The sequence below is a fragment of the Caretta caretta genome, chromosome 2, assembly GCF_965140235.1.
Source record: "Caretta caretta isolate rCarCar2 chromosome 2, rCarCar1.hap1, whole genome shotgun sequence".
In the NCBI taxonomy this organism is placed as follows: domain Eukaryota; kingdom Metazoa; phylum Chordata; order Testudines; family Cheloniidae; genus Caretta; species Caretta caretta.
This window is the reverse complement of record NC_134207.1, coordinates 233,465,074-233,471,430: the sequence shown is the minus strand read 5'-3', so window position 1 is coordinate 233,471,430 and position 6,357 is coordinate 233,465,074.

Below are 6,357 nucleotides of genomic sequence, written 5' to 3'. Positions count from 1 at the left end.
AGAACAGAATCATGGATTTCCCATCATGGACCACCACAAAGTGCCTACTGAGGTTTTCTGCTAAGGAGTTGTGAACTTCCAGGGGGTGTGCCATCTGGATGATGGTGATATACCTGATGCATGAATTCCACAGCCTGACTGCCTCCAGACAGAGCGAGAGAGATCTCACTCCTCCCTGGTTATGTAGACTACGATGGTGATATTGTCCAAGATCACTTGGATGCAGAGGGAGCAAATGAGTGGGACGAAGGCCTTGCATGCAAGGCAGACTGCCCGCAGCTTCAGGATGTTGATTTGTAGTTTGGCCTCCCACGGGATCCATGTGTCCTGCACAGTGTAACTGTTCAGGTGGGTGTCCCATCCCAGAAAGGATGCATCTGTTACAGTGGTGGCACTTGGTGTGGTCTGGAAAAGGGAATTCTTGCTCGCATCTTGTCTGAGTTTGACCACCAAGAGAAGGAGGTGATGAGCCTGGTGAGAATGGTCCCTTGGAGTTGATGTAGTCTTGTTGGGGGAGTAGACCAAATTGAGCAAGGCCTGTAAGTAACATAGATGAAGCCTGGCAAAGAGTGTCACATAAGTACACACTGGTATATAACTTAACAGCAATAGACACATTTTCACTGTAGTCTTCAATCTGCGGGAAAGCAAAGAAATTAAATTGCACATTGTTTGGAATCCAGCATTGCCCCAATAAAGTTTATTGTCCTTGTAGGGGTGTAAAACGGACTTTTCTCTGTTCACACAAACCGCCAGGGCTGCAAGACTTTGCATGAGGAATTGATTAGCCAACCTGACTTCCCATCAAGAGTGACCTACCAGAAGCCAGTCATCGAGACTGTTCAGTCCCGACGTCTCATCTGGGCCACTACCATGGAGAAAACTCATAAACACTCTTGGTGCTGTTGTGAATCTGAAGGGGAGGACTCGACATTGGAAGTGCTCCTGGTCCACCGTTAACCATAGGAACCTCCTGTAGGAGGGATGAATGTCTATATGGAAATATGCATCCTTTGTGTCGAGAGCCATGAACTACATCCTGTCCTGAAGGAAGAGTATTATTGATGTTAATGTAACCATACTGAATTTCAACTTCTGATTAAAAATGTTGAGTTGCTGAAGATCCAGAATAGGTCTCCACCCTCCATCTTTTTGGTGACCATGAAATATGAAAAATAGGACCTCTTCCAGGATACTGAGATGAGATGTGCTCTATTGCCCCTTGGTGCAATAGGGGTCCCGCTTCCTGTGGAAAAATTGCATTGTGAGAGTGGTCTGCAAAAGGGGACCATGAAGAGGATTTGTGAGGAGGGAAGAAGAGGATCTTTATCCATCAGGGATGCACCATAATCTCCAAGACTCAACTGTCCATCATGATTAGCTCCCATTTGCAGGTGAATAGTGTGAGATGGCTCCCAAAGGTGACACAAGAAGAGGTAGGTGGCATCAAGGATGGTGAGGGGGTCTCAACTAAAATGTCAAAAGTGGCTTCTAGCAGTGGGCTGGGAATGGGTTGCAGTCATGGTGCTAGAAGAGACCAAAAAGCAAGGCCTCTGAGTTTTCTGTCACTTGCGGGGAGGCTTGGCAGGACTCTGGTGGTAGAATACATGAGGAGAAAAAGGAGGAGGCGGCAATCTTGGTTTATAGGTTTGCCTTTAGTGCTTCCTCCTTGGTGCTGATGTGTCGATCCCTAGGGAGCAGAGGGTAGACCTTGAGCCCTTTAACTAATGAAGAGAATCATGAGTCTTCTCATTAAAGATGTTCAGTTTGTCAAAGGGAAGGTCTTGGATAGTATTCTGCACCTCCCTGGAAAACACGAGGATTGTAACCACAAATGCCTCCTAATAGCAATACCAGTGGCCAAGCTTTTGGATGCTGCAACTGCTGGACCAACTGCAGCCTGAAGAGCCATTTTTGCCACCAACGTGCCTTCCTCTAGAAGGGAGAGGAAATGGGGTCAGTCCTCAGAGGAAAGTTTGTCCTGAAATGCCACCAGCCTAGAGTAGTTATCAAAGTCATAGTTGGCTAGCAGGGCCTGGTAACTGGCAATGCAGAATTGCAAGAATGCAGAGGAGAAGACCTATCTCCCCAGGAGGTCCAGTCTCTTGGAGTCCTTGTCTGACGGGATGGTCCCACAGAGTCTAAATATGTGTCTCAGTAGAGGCAGCATTAATGTTTGTCACTGACTGAGAAGGATCTCGGGCAGGAGATGCAGTTTTTGAAGCCCAGGACACTGTTTTTGAAGCATAGGCCCCGACTGCGGAGAGGGTCGCCAGTGCAGGGAACTAAACTACATGAACTATGCTAAAAGAATAACTATTTACAGGTTTTTGAAAGGCTGAAGCAGGAAAGGACACTGGGTTTTGACTAAGGCCATGCGGCAGTAAGAAGGAACTGAGGGGGCATTGACCCACACTGCCTCTTATATACTTTTTCACGAACACGAGGACATCTACTACATGCACATATGTGGGCCAAGGGATGCAGCTTGTTAAAATCTCCAGACTTGGGCACATGGTGTGCATGTGTATCCCATGTGTAGAATACACATAGGGACCAGCACTTGAAGACCATTTCGCTACACTCGAGCCTGATGTTCTCCTTTCCTGAGACTTTCATAGTCTTTAACAGCACAGACACTGGGAGAGTGGAGTTGGGACTGCTTTACTATGTCCCTTGAAGTCTTCTCTATGTACCTCTCTGTTTCCCTTAGTTCCTCCAGTTCCGCCATTGTGGTCTCGAGCCCGTGCTCGCTCTCTGAGGGCCATGAGTTGCTTGCACCAAATGCCCAATTTGCCACACATGTATTTCTAATCAGGGAAAGAAGTCAGGGGTTCAGGATTTCTTCCCCTAGCTATCATGGCAGGGGAAGCTAATGATCAAAGTCCAAAGAGAAAAAAACTATGAACTCGCTACACCAATATTTTAAATGTGAACAACTAACTATCCTGATTTCAAATGGCTCAATTTGGGGGGAAAAACTCTTTGAAATAACAGAAACGATGCTTATTTTTCATAACCTACCAGGTAGGCAGTAAGGTAATTCCAACACATGAAATAGAACCACTGCAGTAGATGCCTATTCTCCAATCCATGCAGTGTATTTGGGAATGAAGTGTATCAATAGTACATCCCTAATTACTAGTTTGTTTTGCTCTGTTTTTTTTCACTTACAATATCTAATTGAATAGTTCAGATAAGTCCCTCAAGGCCCAAGCCCATTCTGCAGCCCTTGGTTTGAGCAGGCTGCTGTTACCATTGGCAGCAGGCAGAAGAGGCAGTGCTTCATCCCAGCTGCTAGATTGAAATTCTTCCTCTGGGAGGATATTTTCCCACATTGCCAGGAGACACTTCCTGCCTCCCTCCACTTCTGAGGGAGATGCTTGAGTGGAGGAGGAGGAAACAGACTGGAGTATGAGGCTGGTAGTTCCACCATTCTGCTGATTGCTGTGTGTAACTGCATGCTGAGGCAGAGACATGGAGTAGCAGACAGAGCTGTTAATGACCTGCAGCTGGCTTGTAAGAGTAGTACTTGGACAATGCCCTCTCATTATGAGAACACAGTTCTCCCCTCTCCCCCCCCCCGCCCCCAGTAGCCGCCCAAATCCACCTCCAGACCACCAGCAGTACATTGCTCTATCTGGCGTTGGAAGTGCAAAGTGCAAAGGTACTAGTAGCAAAGACACTGTGTGTCTGCCTCCTGCTGCTGCTCAGCCTCCTGCTTGCAGGGTTAGTAGAGCAGAGGGTGGAAGACACGGTGGTACCCCTATAGCCGGGGTGCCAATTTAGGTAATTCCTGAGGGTGGGCGGAAGTGGCAAATTTTCCAGCTCCAAATTTAAATATACAATTAAAAAAACAGTGTAGCTGGGCTCTGCTGCCTGCCCCCACCAGCCACAGTACATCTTCATCACCACCTGCAGGGACAAGGGGAGAACCCCACCACAGCAGGGAGGCAGTGACTGGCCCAGAAACCCTGGCTGAGAGAGTTTGGGGGCAGGACCAAAAGTAAACTCTGGGGAAGAGGGATGCTTCATGCACCTGCGACTCCCAGGATGGGACTGGGGTGCTTTGTGCTCCCTTCCCCCTCATATCACTGCCTAGGCCTGCTGACACAAACCCTATTCCCGTCCCTGCCAGCCTGGGGAGAGCCCTCTCTGCACTGTTACCTGCTGGGATGGGAAGGCAGCACTCATGTCAGAAATGGGACTACACAGCTGTCTCTGCTGCTGCCGCCTCGGTGGGGAAGGAGAGGGAGGAAAACAGGGTGGCAGAGGTGGAGTTGCTGGGTCATGTGATCAGGGCTGAGTGCAAGCCCTTCCCTTTCAAGAACATTCGCAGAGGCTCAGATTTGGGTGGGCCTGGATCCTAACTGGGTGGGCTGTAACCCACCCATGGCTAGGCCCTTGTCATGAGCAAGTGCAAAAAGCAGGGGCAGAGGGTATTTGCCGCTAGCCCTACCTAATTGGTGCCCCTGCCATATAGCCCAAGTGGTTAAGGTACTCATCTGAGAGGTGGGAGAACAGGCTTCAAGACCATGCTCCTCAGTGGGCATTTGAAGCCAGGTCTTCCACTGCCTGAGTGAGTGCTCTAACAATGGAGTTATTGGATACAAAGTGGGAAGGTTCCTCCCCAGTTTTAGTAACCTGGCTCATGTGCCTAACTGCTGGAAAGGGTTCACAGCCGTTAAACCCAAGCTGAGATTGGCACCGCCCTGTGGCCTCAAGTTAGTCCTTTAAGTACCTTTGAGCAGTGCTGTTTAGGTCATGTCCTACTGGTTATCTTTGGTGGGTCCCTGCTTCATCTTGCTGGCTTCCATGAATCCCGTTTTAGGTGTCGCGTGCTCTCCCCTGCATTGCATAAGGAATCTGAACAGCTGTCTCAGGGCTCTGAATTCTATTAGGGAGCAAGGTGACTAAATCTCCCTTGTGGATCTAGCCCTTGTAGACTCTACTCCAATCACCCCTTTTCTTCATTAAATAGATTGAGTTCCTTGAGCTCCATACCTAAAAAGTATGTGTCATAACCACACAGCTAAAGGTAGCCTAGAATTCCTCCGTACCTGTAAGGGGTTAAGAAGCTCAAATAACCTGGTTAGCACCTGACCAAAAGGACCAATGGCGAAAGAAGATACTTTCAAATCTGGTTGGGGGGGGGGCAAGGGGAGAGGCTTTGTCTGTGCTCTTTGTTTTCTTGGGAAGCAGAGACGCACCAGGTCAGAAAACTCCTTCTCCTATAAACCATCCTAAAGTGAGTCTCAATATTGCAAAAAGAGTAAGTAAATAAGGCAGGATGCGTTAGATTACCTTTTGTTTTCAACTTGTGAATTTTCCCTGTGCTAACAGAGAGGTTTATCCCTGTTTTTTGTAACTTTAAAGTTTTGCCTAGAGGGGAATCCTCTGTGTTTTGAATCTGATTACCCTGAAAAGTTACCTTCCATCCTGATTTTACAGAGGTGCTTCTTTTACTTTTTTTCTCTTTATAATAAAGTTCTGTTTTTAAGAATCTGGTTTACCTATTTAGTTGGTATGTTATTCTCAAGCCTTCACAGGAAGCGGGTGTAGGGCTTGGGGGGATATTCTGGGGGAATAGGAATTCCAAGTGGTCCTTTCCCTGATTCTTTGTCTAAATCACTTGGTGGTGGCAGCGAATACCATCCAAGGACAAAGGATTTGTGCCTTGGGGAAATTTTTAACCTAAGCTGGTAGAAATAAGCTTAGGGGGGCTTTCACATCTGTACCCTAGAGTTCAGAGTGGGGAGGGAACCCTGACAGTATGTTTTCCAATTCTTTAATCATGCTCGTGGCTCTTCTCTGAACCGTCTCGTTATCAATGTACTTCTTGAATTGTGGATACCACAACCAGATACCAGTATTCCAGCCCTGGTCGTATCAGTGGCAAATACAGAGGTAATATAGCCTTCCTACTCAATAGTCCTCTGTTTATGCATCCAAGGATCACATTAGCCCTTTTGGCCTCAGTGTCGCACATGCAGCTGATTATCTACCATGACACCCAAGTCGTTTTCAGAGTCACGGTTTCTCAGGATGGAATCCGCCATCCTGTAAGCAAGGCCTACTTTCTTTGTTCCTAACTGCGTAACTCTACATTTGAACATATTAAACTGCATATTGTTTGCTTGCTCCCAGTTCACCAAGTGATCCAGATTGCTTTGTATCAGTGACCTGTCCTCTTCATTATTTGCCATTCCTCGAATCTCTCTCATCTGCAAACTTAATCAGTACTGATTTTGTTTTCTTTCAACTCATTGCTAAAAAGGGTAAGAACCAATCCCTATGAGACCCCACTAGAAACACACCCTCTTGATGATGATTCCTAATTTACATTTTGAGACTGGG